Raw genomic sequence first — 15,510 nt, 5'->3', positions numbered from 1 at the left:
AGATAGCTTCTTCTGTCTTCACTGTTAACAACCATCATATTCCAGTGACAAAATAAGTGTGGGGACCAACTAGAGGAAGAGTCATTGTAGAACTAGGTTGCAGTGGAAGTGAGAATGCCTAGTGGATTTTTTTTTTTTTTGAGATGGAGTCTCGCTCTGTTGCCCAGGCTGGAGTGCAGTGGCACCATCTTGGCTCACTGCAACATCCACCTCCCAGGTTCCAGTGATTCTCCCACCTCAGCCTCCCAAGTAGCTGGGATTACAGGCGCGTGCACCACGCTTGGCTAATGTTTGTATTTTTAGTAGAGACGGGGTTTCACCATGTTGGCCAGCCTGGTCTTGAACTCCTGGTCTCAAGTGATCCACCCGCCTTGGCCTCCCAAAGTGCTAGGATTACAGGCATGAGCCACTGCGCCTGGCCCCTTTTGATGAAATGAAGTTTCTAAGATGGAGGTTGATATTCTTGCCTGCTGAGTTTAGAGCTCAGAGACTGTTAAATCTGGAGTTGTGGCAGCCACTTGCTATCACATGGACACTGTGCCTGCTACCACCACAACAGAAGAAAAAGTCAGGGTGTGGAGAGAGGCCAAACTTCGAAAATAAGACTTGAGTCTTGAATCCAGTCATGTCCAAACTCTCTCTCTCACTCAAGGTTTTAGTTGTGTGAGCCAATAGATTCCATTTAACAAACTTCATTTGTATTGGGTCCTTTGTCATTAAAAAATGTACTAACAAATACAGGGTAAGAGTTTGGAAGAGAAATAAGTTTGGTTTCAACGAGTCATGCTTGAGGTTGTTAGTAAAACAATAACTGGAGATGTTCCATAGATACTTGGGAATATAAACTAAATGAAAGCTCACATGCGGAGATGCCTGTTCAGAGACTCCTTCAACAGTTAGAGTTGATTACAAAGAGGCTAATTGAACAATGAGTGTGAGTAAACTCTACAACTCGGGTGGTTGTACAGTTGAGTGGAAAATCAAAGACGGAGCTCCAGGGAAGTGTTCTTAATATTTTCAAAATACGTGTGCCCGGTCAATAACATTTTTAAGAAAATTTTCCAACGTAGGCTTAAGTAGTTGCAAAGTGTATAATTTCCTGCCTATTCTGACATTCTAAAGTAAAATGGTTATATCACTCTGTTAAATATATCACATGAAATCCAAAAGCTGTACCAATTTAATATTTATCATAAACCATTAAAAAATACATAAGTAAACTCTTCTTTAACATAGAAATGCACATCGTCAGCTTTTTTCTTGAACTCATTTCAATTATATTTCCCTAAAGTATAATTTTACCCTAAAGTAATGTATTTTAATGCTTAGAAATCTTTAATAAATCATTTTATACTTCTCTGCCACAAAAATATGTATAAAAACCGAACCTAAGACACTTTTATTTTCTGTGATTGTAGGGCTCTATGCTAAAAATGCTTTTCTAGATTGAGGTTTTAAAATGATTTTCAGTACCAATATACCAAAACAATGTATATATGTTATGATTTGGTAACTAATTATTAATACAAACCATTTTGGAAATGCATGTGGAGATAGCTGTTAGTTACATCATTGTCACCTCTATGCCACCTGCAGTGGTAATAATGATAATAGGAATAATAATAGAAGTAGTTAACATATATTGATATTTATTATGTGCCAGGCGTTGTCTAAATCCTTTTCCTTTTAGTTTACTTACTCTTCACAGCAACACTATGATGTGGCGACTCTTACTACCCACATTTTAAGTCTGTCTGTGGATTACTATTACTTATGATTACTTCTCACTAGAAGAAGATGGGATTTTCAGTATCGATTCTATTTTTTAATTTTAATGATGTACAATCTGAGAAATCTTTACTCCCATAAGTAACTAAGGGGAATAGAAGGTTTTATTGTGGCAGTATTATTCAATTTTTAAAACTTCGTTCAAGTTATGTGCTAAAAAATTGTATTTTTATTTTATTATTTAATTTTTAGTTTTTTGTTTTTATTTATTTATTTATTTATTTATTTATTTATTTATTTATTTATTTATTGAGACAGGGTCTCACTCTGTTACTCAGGCTGGGGTGCAATGGCACAGTCACGGCTCACTGCAGTCTCAACCTGTCAGGCTCAAGCGATCCTCCAACCTCAGCTTCCTGAGTAGCTGGGACTAAAGGCAAATGCCACCATGCCTGGCTAATTTTTATATATTTTTTTGTAGAGATAGAGTTTCACCATGTTGCTTAAGCTGGTCTCAAACTCCTGGGCTCAAGCAATCCGTCCACCTCGGCCTCCCGGAGTGTTGGGATTATAGGCGTCAGCCACTGTGCCAGGCCGCATTTTTATTTTAAATTATCTCATTGACAACACAATTAGGTGCTCCTTCAATTATGTTGAAATCATGGAATTAGAAACTACCTAACTTGCAAATAGATTTGTTGCTCAGTCATTAGAGTAATTTCATTTCTGGGAAGTCTCCCAAAGAGGCTTCACTAAGAGTTATCAGATGATTATTAGTTCCTCTTACTCTTTCACTCAGAGGCATCTCAATATACACAGAAAATGCTAGGAAAATCTAAAAGTTGTTAGTTCACCTTTGCAAGTATAATATTTCACCTGATATGTGATTTACTTATTTTTGGTAAAATTCTTGGAGCTTCAGGGTTAGTTCATTCAATCTATGGAAAACATCCAACGTGTAAAATAATTGGCCAAACCAGTCGCTTTGTCAAACCAATGAGCCAAATCATACTTTCCTTTTTTTTTTTTTTTTTGAGAATGGGTATCACTCTGTTGCCCAGGCTGGAATGAAGTGGTGCGATTACAACTCACTGCAGCCTTAATCTCTCAGGCTCAAGCGATCCTCCCATCTCAGCCTTCTGAGTAACCGGGACTACAGGCATTTATTTATTTATTTATTTATTTATTTTAGAAATGGAGTCTCACTATGTTGCCTAGGCTGGTCTTGAACTCCTGGACTGAAGCAATCCTTCTTCCTCAGCCTCCCAAAGTGCTGGGATTACAGGCATGAGTCACTGTGCGGAGATTCACGCTTACTTTCCATCAGAATAAAAAAAAAGACTTCATTTTTGAATGAAATATATGAGTTAATATACATCCCAATAATTAAAATCTTCCTTCCTAATTTTAAGACCAAGATAAATATTTAGTTAAGTCATGAAGCTTTGGCAGGAGTTTGTTACAGAATGAAATAACGGACTGTCACTTGTCTGAGTCTCTTTTCTTCCGAGAAGAATCTATTGTTTAGGGTAATGCATTTTGTGATTATGTGTAGAAGTTGGAAGAGATGAGGTTGTTGAGCAAAATTGCCATGATTTTTGCGGCCCCACTCAATCATACATCTATGGTTCACTATGAATAGAAATAGATTGGCTGCCCGTAGCTTCCCAGCCCGAGGCCCGGGGGGCGCACACCTCTGTTCCGGCGCGGGGCGGGCCCTGGCGGAGGGACTGGCGGGTCCCTTCCTCCGCGCCGGCCCCAGGCCCGCCGCCGCCGCTGCCGCCGCCGCCGCCGCCGCGCTGCGAGACCCCATTCCCGAGCTACCGCTGTTGTTGCTCACTCGGCGCCTCCCTCCCGGACGCCCTCTCCTCTGGACGATGGCGCGCGGTGGCCGCAGCCGCTGCCTGGGGCTAGTCCTGGGGCTCGTCCTGGAGCTGCTGCTGGCGCTGGTGCTGGCCTGCGGGCGCTGCGGGCCAAGCCCACCGTGCTCAAGGAGCGCGTGGTGCGGCCTGACTCGGAGCTGGGCGAGCGGCTCCCAGAGGTCAACCGGGGCTTCCGGTACCGCCATGAGGCCTTCCTGGGCAAGGAGGACTCTAAGACCTTCGACCAGCTCACCCCGGACAAGAGCAAGGAGAGGCTGGGGAAGATTGTTGATCGAATCAACAATGATGGAGATGGCTTTGGCACTACTGAGGAGCTGAAAACCTGGATCAAACGGGTGCAGAAAAGATACATCTTCGATGATGTCGCCAAAGTCTGGCGGGATTACGATAGGGACAAGGATGATAAAATTTACTAGGAAGAATACAAACAAGCCACCTATGACCTAGGAAACCCCGCGGAGTTTCATGATTCTTCAGATCATTACACCTTTAAAAAGATGCTGCCGCGTGACGAGAGAAGATTCAAAGCTGCAGACCTCGATGGCGCCCTGACAGCCACTCGGGAGGAGTTCACTGCCTTTCTGCATACCGAAGAGTTTGAGCATATGAAGGAAATTGTGGTTTTGGAAACCCTGGAGGACAACGACAAGAACGGTGATGGGTTTGTGGATCAGGATGAATATATTGTGGTTATGTTTTCCCATGAGGAGAATGGCTCTGAGCCAGACTGGGTTTTATCAGAACGGGAGCAATTTAACGAATGCCGGGATCTGAACAAGGACCGGAAGTTGGACAAAGACGAGATTGGCCACTGGATCCTCTCTCAAGATTATGATCATGCACAGGGTGAGGCCAGGCATCTAGTATATATGAGTCAGACAAAAACAAGAATCAGAGGCTAAAGAGGAAATATTGGAGAACTGGAACATGTTTGTTGGAAGCCAAGCTACCAATTATGGGGAAGATCCCACAAAAAATCATGATGAGCTTTGATAGACACTCACCAGAATATGCCAGACTGTCATAGGCGTTGTTATTGTCTTGGATGGTTGCTACAATTGTCTAATTTACAGCAGTTGTGTTCCTAAAAAAGCAAGTTTATACCTCAGATTGGGGTATAAAAATTGTTTTTCACTCAGTATTTGCTGGAAAATGGACATTACTATTCTTTCAGTAACATTTCTCTCAAAACACATGAAAACCTTGGTAAATTGCAGTTCTCTCTGGGGATATATTGGTACAGCATGACTTTTTAAAAGTTTTTTTTCTCAGCTGGGCGTTCTGGCTCGAGCCTGTAATCCCAGCAGTTTGGAAGGCCGAGACGGGCAGATCACGAGGTTAGGAGTTCAAGACCAGCCTGGCCAACATAGTGAAACCCTGTCTCTACTAAAAAAATACAAAAAAAAAAAAAAAATAGCCAGGCGTGGTGGCGGGCACCTGTAGTCCCAGCTACTTGGGAGGCTAAGGCAGGAGAATCACCTGAACCTGGGAGTTGGAGGTTGCAGTGATCGGAGATTGCGCCATTGCACTCCAGCCTGGGCGACACAACGAGACTCTGTCTCAAAAAACAAACAAACGAAAAACAAAAAAACCCTTTTTATTAATTTTTTTTTAAATTAAAACTTAAAGGGGAACAAAACTTGAAAAAGCTCTGTTCTTCAGAAGTTGGGTGGGTTGGGGGAGGCAGTAATATGAAGTGACTGCTATGTATTTTAACTACCAGATTTTATATATTTGCCACTGTTAACTAGTTGGAAAGTGGAAATTCTGATCAAAAGTGGTATCATCCTAGGTAAGCTTATTTCAGAATAAGTCTAATATTTCAGATTCTTCCTTCTCGACTTTATACTCTGAGCTGTCACTGTAAGTGATGTGTATGAAACCTCCATGCATTTTCCAGGATGGACCTGCTAATATGCACAATAAATCCATGTCTTTGTTTTTCTACTAAAAAGCAATCAAGAAAGATAATGTGAAAAAGAAAGGAATTTAGAGGTAGGGAAAAAGATGAATGTCATATATTTGAAGAACTATAGGAAAATTATAAACACTAAATATACTTGAGAAAACTTTCTTGATATGCCAGTGAGGTAGGCCTGATCTTTGAGATAGTGAATAGGAATACAATGCGTTTCCTCGATGATCACTGATTAGAAGGAGGTGGTGGGATCCTTGGGAAGCCAAATGTAGTAAAGTTCTGGATCATGTCCCATCTAGTCCAGTGAATCCACGACCCTTGGGCCTCTCACCCGAGAACAACTTATGCTATGGAATGAGGACAAGGTGATATTCTGAGTCATGGACTGAATTGGCAGACACAACCTGTACTTATTAAAATTCCACCTTGTAAGGAGGAGGTGAATGAAATAAAGGATCCCCCTAAGGATTTAAAAAAAAAAAAAAGAGAAATAGGTTTAAGACAGAGAAAAATGCTAAGACCTACTGTGGGTTTATGTTGTCCTCATTAAAGATGTCTTCATCCCATTATCCTCAGCAAACTAACACAGGAACAGAGAACCAAACACAGCATGTTCTCACTTACAAGAGGGAGCTGAATGATGAGAATACATGGACACATGCGGGGGAACAACGCACACTGGGCCTGTGGGGAGGGGGTTGGTGGGGGGGAGGAAGAGCATCAGGAAGAATAGATAGTGGATGCTGGGCTTAATACCCAGGTGATGGGATGATTTGTGAAGCAAACCACCATGGCACTTGCTTACCTGTGTAACAGTAAGCACACGTACATCCTGTACACGTACCCTGGAACTTAAAAGTTGAAGAAAAAGAAAAAAAAGGATGGCTTCATCAACACAGATATTTTGAATTCTCCCTATGTTTTCACTCTAGAATTTTCATTCTCAAGGCGATTCAATACAGTCAGTTTTGGAATGCATGAAAGACATGTCTTTCTTTTGTAATTGAAAATGCAACTGTGAAAGGTGAGGGGAGATAGGAAGAAAGAACAGGCATATACTAGGTCAAGTTTTCTATAACTAATGTATGCCTTCTTATTAGTGAACTTTTTGTTTGTTTGTTTGCTTGTTTTTGAGATAGTCTCACCCAGGCTGGAGTGCAGTGGTGCCATCTCGGCTCGCTGCAACCTCCGCCTCCCAAGTCCAAGCGATTCTCCTGTCTCATCCTCCTGAGTAGCTGGGACTACAGATGTGCACCACCAGCCCGGCTAATTTTTGTATTTTTAGTAGAGAGGACATTTCACCACGTTGGCCAGGCTGGTCTCGAACTCTTGGCCTCAATCAACCTGCCCGCCTCAGCCTCCCAGAGTGCTGTCATTACGGACATAAGCCACCACATCTGGCCTTCTATTAGTAAACTTTGAAAGGTCAGTTGATACCTTGTGTGGTTCCAAAAAGGTTTTAACAGCTTAAAAAGCTACAAATAATAAAGCAAAATAAAATGAGGGAACCAGAGTAAATGGAACATCAGGGTTTAGGAACGCTTTTACACTGTTGGTGGGAATGTAAATTGGTTCAACAATTGTGGAAGACAGTGTGATGATCCCTCAAGGATCTAGAGCCGGAAATACCGTTTGACCCAGCAATCCCGTTACTGGGTATATACCCAAAGGATCATAAATCATTCTACTATAAAGACACATGCACATGTATGTTTATTGCAGCACTGTTCACAATAACAAAGACTTGGAACCAGCCCAAATGCCATCAGTGATAGACTGGATAAAGAAAATATGGCATATATACACCATGGACTATTATGCAGCCATAAAAAAGGATGAGTTCATGTCCTTTGCAGGGACATGGGTGAAGCTAGAAGCCATCATTTTCAGCAAACTAACACAGGAACAGAAAACCAAACACCACATGTTCTCACTCATAAGTGGGAGTTGAACAATGAGAACACATGGACACAGGGAGGAGAACATCATACACCAGAGCCTGTTAGGGGGTTGGGGGAAAGGGCGGGGAGAGCGTTAGGAGAAATACCTAATGCATGCAGGGCTTAAAACCTAGATGAAGGGTTGATAGGTGTAGCAAACCACCATGGCACATGTATACTTATGTAACAAACCTGCACATTCTGCACATGTATCCCAGAACTTAAAGTAAAAAAAGAAAAAAGAAAAAAAAAGAAAGAAAGTAACATAAAGCTAAGAGCAAGTTTGGAGCACAGAACATAGTGAGAGGCCCTTCATTCTCTTGTTAAGTTCAGGCCATAACTGTGAGTACAGTAGTCCCTTCTTACCCACGATTTCATTTTCCATGATTTAATTTACTACAGTCAATCATGATTTGAAAATATCCAATGGAAAATTTCAGAAATAATTCATGCATTTTAAATTGTAGGCTGTTCTGAGCAGTGTGGTGAAATCTCCTGCCATCGCACTCTGTCCTGCTCGGGATGTGAATCATCCCTTTGTCCAACATAAACATGCTGTATATGCTACCTAGTCATTAGTCATTTAGTAGGCCACTCAGGTATTAGTTAGGAATGACTGGGAGCACAGTTCAGAATCCTAACAAGGCAGCCACCTCACCTCTGCACAGAGATGCCTGTGGCAACACCTTTGCAGAGGGCAAGATTCTTCTCCAAAAGTAATATGTGATGAGCTCTAAAACACAGATAAATGAGATCTCAGAAGGTCAAATTCCTTCACTCTAATCATGTCCACAATTATTTTACCTTGGAAAAACTTTGAGCAACTATAATTGAACATTGGCCTTAGCCATAAAACTATTTCAGAAAAGGAACCACAGAGTGTATAACTTTAAGAAATATAATTTCCTGGTGAACATATTAAGTTAAAGTGTAAAATACTGATAATGGACTTATGGAGTTGTAAATTATGAACCAGTTTACTGTTGGGTAATAGTGAACAAAAATAATGAGTTTAATTCTAGAGTACTTGGTCTCTAGCTCTTTTTTGGGAAGTAATGGGATAGGAAGGTTGATTCTCTCTTAAAGCCAATCTTGGAGTACTTGAAATAGAGGCACGTCATCTACATATAAAAGAATATCTTCCTTATTTTCAGAGTAGGGTCATATATCTAAATCATAGTGTCAAATAATAAAGGTAATGTAAAAGAGTGAATATTACAGATTCCTATTTTGCCTCAATGGAAATTGTTAGCTGATACATGAAGAAACCACTTCCCCACCTCCAGAATAATGCTTAAGCAAATGCAAATATATACAGATTCTAAATGGGCATCAAAAGCAAAACAAAACAAAATTTTAAAGTGAGTTTATTCACTGTGACCAATAATTCATTTTGTCCTCTAAGTCAAAGGAGTAGAAGATAAATGAAAGCCTAGAAAATTATTATATGATTTGTAACAGAGCCAGTAACACTTATCAATTGTTTCATTTGATCCTCCTGCATTTTCCAGCCCCCTTGTAGTTAGTGAGCTCATATGACTAGCTTTGGTCAATAAAATGAAAGCAAAATTGATCTTCAGGCAGAGGTAGTAAAAAGTCTATGTATAATTTTCTAGTCTCTTTTTTCTCCTGATTGAGGAAGTTGTGTATTCCCTATGGGGCATCTACAAGTTGGTGGGCATTGGCCAACTTAGGTCTCTGAGTGACTACGTGGAGCAGGGACTTTTGCTGACCTGTAATAGACATGTATAATGAGCAAGAAATAAATTTTCACTATTGGCCAGGTGTGGTGGCTCATGCCTGCAATCTCAGCACTTTGGGAAGCTGAGGTAGAAGGACTGCTTGAGTCTGGGAGTTCGAGACCAGCCTGGCCAACATAGTGAGATTCTGCCTCTACAAAAAATAAAAAAGTTAGCTGGGCATAGTGGAAAATGCTGTAGTCCTAGCTACTCAGGAGGCTGAGGTGAGAGGATTGCTTGAGCCTGGGAGTTTGAGGCCACAGTGAACTGTGATCTTGCCACCATATTCCAGCCTGGGCTACAGAGCAAGACCTAGTCTCAAACAAAGCAAAACAAAACAAACAAACAAACAAACAAAAGCTTTACTATGTTAAGACACTGAGAATTCAGGATTAATTTGTTACTACCATATAACCCAGTCTATTCCAACTAATGCAGTTTTTGTAATAGATTTCTCCACAAGATAATAAGAGAGGTTAATAATGTTAATAAGGAAATAGCTTTATCTAAAGAATGCCCGATCCTCATGGTGAACCTTGGTTTGAGAATCCTAGCATTAGTTTAAAAAACATGGAGCTAGAATACACATTGGAAGAAAGATATAATAAGCTAGTGGGTTAAAAAATTCCCCTTTACAAAATGGGAATAAAGCATTTCTGGGATCTAAACTCACAGGTTTATGTGTGTAAAGTTAATAAAGGTAAACAAGGTAGCATGCATTTAAAGCAATGCTTAAGGCATACCAATTCTAGGTCAGAAAATGTTGCGCTATTCTTTAATTCATTTAGGTTGTGCTTTTAAAGTGAGTATACTACATGTGAGAACAATGCTGATACCCAGTCAGAGAGCATTCTGGGAGGGGAAAAGTCTGAGCTTGGGTTTAAACCTTTGTAAAATGAGGATAATATTTTCTATCTTTCAGGGTAGTTATGAGACACAATTATATCAACATGATACATACTAACTGCTTAGTCTATCTGAAGGAAAAACAAGCTTTCTTTTTTTCTTTCTGCTATACTGTCACACTCAACCCAGAACACTTATGTGACCAGATGTGTGAGGGGTTTCCCCCGCAACATATCCAAGAGACACCAGCTGGGTGTCCTATGATTCAATTCAATTCTGACACTATCTATCTGGAGATCTCACAGGCTAAGAGCTCAGCCCACACTTCAGATGCCAATTACAAGCAAGAGGTTATCATGTACACTCCTAACCAACTTTGTATAAACTGAGGTTCCCATGCTTCTCCTCCTTGGGTTTAACAAATTTCCTTGGATGTGTCAATCTAAATAACACACAAAAAGAGGCTCTCTAAGAGAAAAAGATATTTATGTGGGGATAGAGCATTGTAATGGGAATATGCATGCCATAGTAAATTACGTGCATATTCAAGGATGTAAAGGAAGACAAAGGTTTTTAAAGTAAAAAAATGAGGGGGATTACATCATTGTTTTGAAATAATTATACTTAGCTAGAAGGATCAATGACAAGGGTGACACCAGTCTGAGGTTGAGCAAGCAGTTGCTGGGCAGATGTCCTTGCAGAAGCCTTTTTTTGTGTATGGTTGTGATGGTCTTTATGCAAAGAGGTAGTTTTTGCAGAGTCTTTTGTGATAGCTTTTGTTATTATCAGATATAAAAGCATGAAAACCTCTCTTCATGGCTCTATTTGTCAGGCTTTTTGTTTGTTTAAACATTAGTGACTTCATTTTGATTCTGATAACTTTCACATTTCCTCCTTTCGGTCAAGATCTTTGTCCAAAAGCATCACTCACTGATCAATCATCCTGTAGGTAGGTCTTAATGTCCCTTGGTGCTGGGATAAACCTGTCCTGGTTGTGGGGAGTGATTGGTGACTAGGAGTCAGTGTCAAAACCCTTTTAGCCACGTTTTAGCAATAAAGAAGGTTTGAAGGGAGTGGCTCTCAGGTTAAGTCTACCAGGAATCCATTATTAAGTTTAATTTTGTCTTTTCTGTAGCATTTTGTTATCATCTCAAAGTGCTGGGCCTTCTTTTTTTGTTAGGAGTTGTACTTCTGCAAAAATTTAACAAGTAACAGACACAAAGTTTAAAAAGGGAACATACAAAGTAAAATTAATAGTAATATGACAGCTGTAGTTTGCATAATGATTTTGAGCCATGAACCTAGGCTTAAAGATAACGAATTGAATACATCAAATTACCGTAGAGAATTAAGTGAGACCTGTTGTAACCATGTGGCCTGTTTTCTTATTTTGTGTACATGGGTCTCAACTTTTCCAGAGAAATTTTTCCAGGTACAGCCTGTAGTATTGGCAATAGCACAGACATTTTCTTATTTAACCAATGAATTGGTTAAAATTCTTAGAATAGTTTCTGTTAAGTTACTAGCAGAAGGTATTGATTGTAAAATTTCAATTACGCTATTATCCTGCCAAGTAAAAAGGTAGGCATTAAGTGGGATAAGACTCTCATTGTGATATAAAGTTTTATTCCAACATCTTGGGGGAAATCTGTCTATAGTATGAAAATGTCAGCTTCTCTGGCTTTGCAGTTTGAATGTGTCTGATCATAACTTTGGGTGATTTGTTGAACTTTGGTGTGGCCCATTGATCAGACATGAGGCTTGTTTTCTGAAATTCATCTAGTTTCAGCTTATAGGGATTTAGGAAAAGAAACGTTTTGTGTGTTTGTTTTTAGTTGGAAAGTTGTAGCCTAATATTGAAGGAAATGAGGAGAATTCAGGATCTACTCAAGTCTACAGGTAGACGAAAAGAACCTGAAAACAATGCACAGAGCTACAATCTAATAACAGGTTTATTATAGTTTTTCTTTAGAAACATACCTTTTTCTCTCTACATTGATCATATAGGGGTTTTAGACTTAAAAACTTCTTGATGCTAGGAAGCCAAACCAAAGCAGACTTTAGATTTTACTTACAGTCTTAAGATTATTTGGACTTCCATGAAGTGATAATCTTAACTACTGTAAAATTGTGAACTCTGGAAGCCAGATGTTTTATGCACCTTCTTAAATATGACATTTTAGCCAAAGCCTTGGTAGTAAAACCAATGTTTCCAATTGTATCCTGCTTATAAGGAGAGGACAGTTCTTTTTTTTAATTGAACTTATGGAAACAATCATATGATAAAAAATAAGAATACTTATGAATAGTTTCTGAATTTTGGAGTAATTAGATGGGAGAGAAAGCAAGTGCTTACATCTTTGTTCACAAAAGTCTACTTCACCAAATTATTGTAAACTATAGATAGCTAGCTTATGAAAAAAAGCTTGAAAACAAAATATTTAAGTGAAGAACCAAAAGTGTTTTAAATAAAAGTCATAAAAACATTATTTTGATCAGTTAATTAATTAATTTTACGTAATTAATTTTTTGTTTCGCTTGATCTTGATTAGCAGTTTTATGAACCCATCAATCTCTTTATTAGAGTTCTGGAAATATGTTTTCAGTCCAATGATTTTAAAGTTATCAGAAATCTGTGCTCAAGAGTACTTGCTAGAGTCTTTTCCATAAAAAGCAAGTTTGGACTATCATTGGTTGCAAATGCTTTTAGAGAATAATTCAAAACAATAACCATGGATGACAAATATTTAGAATATCCACTGTTAAAATTTCATAAAAGTTCCGTATAATGAGGAAATTTAGATATTCCAATTACATGCAGCATTTTAAGATGATAACCAGTATCATGACTGACAGTCACATCAGGAACATCAGACTTTTATAAATTTCGTATAATCTTTAGAATACTCAAATTAATAACATATCCATACAAATAAAACTTTTAAAAAGATTTAACATAACCAAATTATTACTGATAACATATTAGATTCTTATGAATTTGCATAATTTTTTTTTTTTGAGACAGAGTCTCACTCTGTCACCCAGGCTGGAGTACAATGGCGGGATCTCGGCTCACTGTAACCTCTGCCTCCCGGGTTCAAGTGATTCTCCTGCCTCAGCCTCCCGGGTAGCTGGGATTACAGGCACGACACCACGCCTGGCTAACTTTTGTATTTTTTTTTTTTTTTTTTGAGACGGAGTCTCGCTCTGTCGCCCAGGCTGGAGTGCAGTGGCGCGATCTCGGCTCACTGCAAGCTCCGCCTCCCGGGTTCACGCCATTCTCCTGCCTCAGCCTCCCGAGTAGCTGGGACTACAGGCGCCCGCTACCACGCCCGGCTAATTTTTTGTATTTTTAGTAGAGACGGGGTTTCACCGTGTTAGCCAGGATGGTCTCGATCTCCTGACCTCGTGATCCGCCCGCCTCGGCCTCCCAAAGTGCTGGGATTACAGGCGTGAGCCACTGCGCCCGGCCACTTTTGTATTTTTTACTAGAGATGGGGCTTCACCACGTTGGCCAGGCTGGTCTCAAACTCCTCACCTCAGGTGATCTGCCCGCCTTGGCCTCCCAAAGTGCTGGGATTACAGGCGTGAGCCACTGTGCCCAGCCTGAATTTACATCATTTTTGAAACATAACCATAAATATAAACGAAAGAAGATCTAGTATCACTTATCATTTGACGATGCCTCCCATTCAATTTACCAAATAAGCCTAATCATTTACTATCTCTACAAATGAGAGATACATTCTTTGATGCTTTCCAGGGACTCAACTGGAAAATTCCAAAGTTAATTACAGGCCAAAATCACTTAATTTAGGATTTTGATCCTGGGGAACCCTGCCAGAGATGTCAAAATGTTCACAACACTTGATCAAAACAGTCACAGGTCACTGTAAAATAATACTTATTCATTTAACTGGAGTAATAACCAAAAGAATTCAAAAGTAATACAGAAAGTTGCATGGCTATGAAAACCTTCCCCGTTTAAAGTTCAGTTTTCCTAAGAAATCACAAACCTTAGCTGGGCATGGTGGCTTATACCTATAATCTGGAAGGCCAAAGCAGGAGGATTGCTTGAGCTCTGGAGTTAGAGACCAGCCTGGTCAACATAGTGAGACCTCATCTCTGAAAACAAAACAAAGCAAAAACAAAAACAAACAAACAAAAGAAAACAGCCTGGTGTGGTGGTGTGTGCCTGTAGTCCCAGTTATTTAGGAGGCTGAGGTGGGAGAATCACTTGAGCCCAGGAGATCAAGGCTGCAGTGAGCCATAATCATGCCACTGCACTGCAGCCTGGGTGAAAGAATGAGACTCTGTCTCAAAAACATAAAAAACAAAAAAACCGAATAAAGACAAAGACAATACAGGAAAATATCTTCATAAAACTTAAAATATTTGTTTTTTTTTTTTTTTAGGCCACTTACCAAAAAGGTAAAGAAAAACCTCTCGTGGTGTGATTGCTTCTACATATGGGAAGCCCACTTAGATGACCTGGAAATCAAACCTGATGAAAAGTGTACTTGACTTTAATCAGACACAGGAAGAATGTGTCTAGAATTATGTGTGTACCCTACATTATAGAGTAATGTAAACAAAAAACTAATACCTTAAGGAGGCAAATAGAGTAACAACATAGGAAGTTTCCTACTTATATGGAACAATTCAAACACATCAAGAAAAGCCAAGAGTGCAGAATCAAGTTATACTGGAGGAAAATATTGCTTTTCCAGGACTTCAGGGTAAGCATTTTAGTGTCAGGCTATAACAGCAGAATAAGAACCAGAGGAAAAAAAAAAGAAGATAATGAGAGTTAACAAAAAAGTTGAAGGAGATAGTTATCACCTCAGCCAAGCAAAACAAGATACCTATTGAAGGGGAAAAAAAACTAAAGGTATGATGTATGACCTGCAAATCACATGCGGCAAGGTACAGGAAAAGTTGAACTTCTGAGATATAAATCTGAGATGCTTCCAAATTTTTTTTACCTTAGTAAATAAAATAAGCATTCCAAATAACAAAGACAGTATTTTCAACCGAAACTAGAGAAATTAAAACATCTCAGAAAGAAATCTGGCAGAAATAGAAACTGTCTATAGTTTAGAAGATGCCTGTTAAACAGATTTCAGAATTAATCAAAACCTCTTTTAATTTTACTAAGAGCAAATCAATACTTGGAGGAAACCTTGTTGTTCTAACATAGGGCGACTAAATTTTTTGTTTTCTATTAGTGTATGGTTACCATCAAAGCTCAATCTACAAAAAGACTTCTAAATAATTCCTTTCTAATTAATTATAGCCAACTAGATTACACACAAATTTAAAAAATAGGGCGCAGTGGCTCACGCCTGTAATCCCAGCACTTTGGGAGGCTGAGGTGGGTGGATCACCAGGTCAGGAGATTGAAACCATCCTGTCCAACATGGGGAAATCCTGTCTCTACTAAAGTACAAAAAATT

General features: G+C 39.4%; 1 pseudogene; it reads left to right on the top strand.

Annotated features, from left to right (window-relative positions):
• Positions 1 to 3,605: 3,605 nt before the first annotated feature.
• LOC100988495 (reticulocalbin-1-like) lies at positions 3,606 to 4,637 on the top strand (annotated as a pseudogene).
• The last annotated feature ends 10,873 nt before the right edge of the window (positions 4,638 to 15,510 follow it).

Source organism: Pan paniscus, chromosome 5 (genome assembly GCF_029289425.2).
Source record: "Pan paniscus chromosome 5, NHGRI_mPanPan1-v2.0_pri, whole genome shotgun sequence".
Classification (NCBI taxonomy): domain Eukaryota; kingdom Metazoa; phylum Chordata; class Mammalia; order Primates; family Hominidae; genus Pan; species Pan paniscus.
This window is presented reverse-complemented; position numbering and strand designations above follow the sequence as displayed.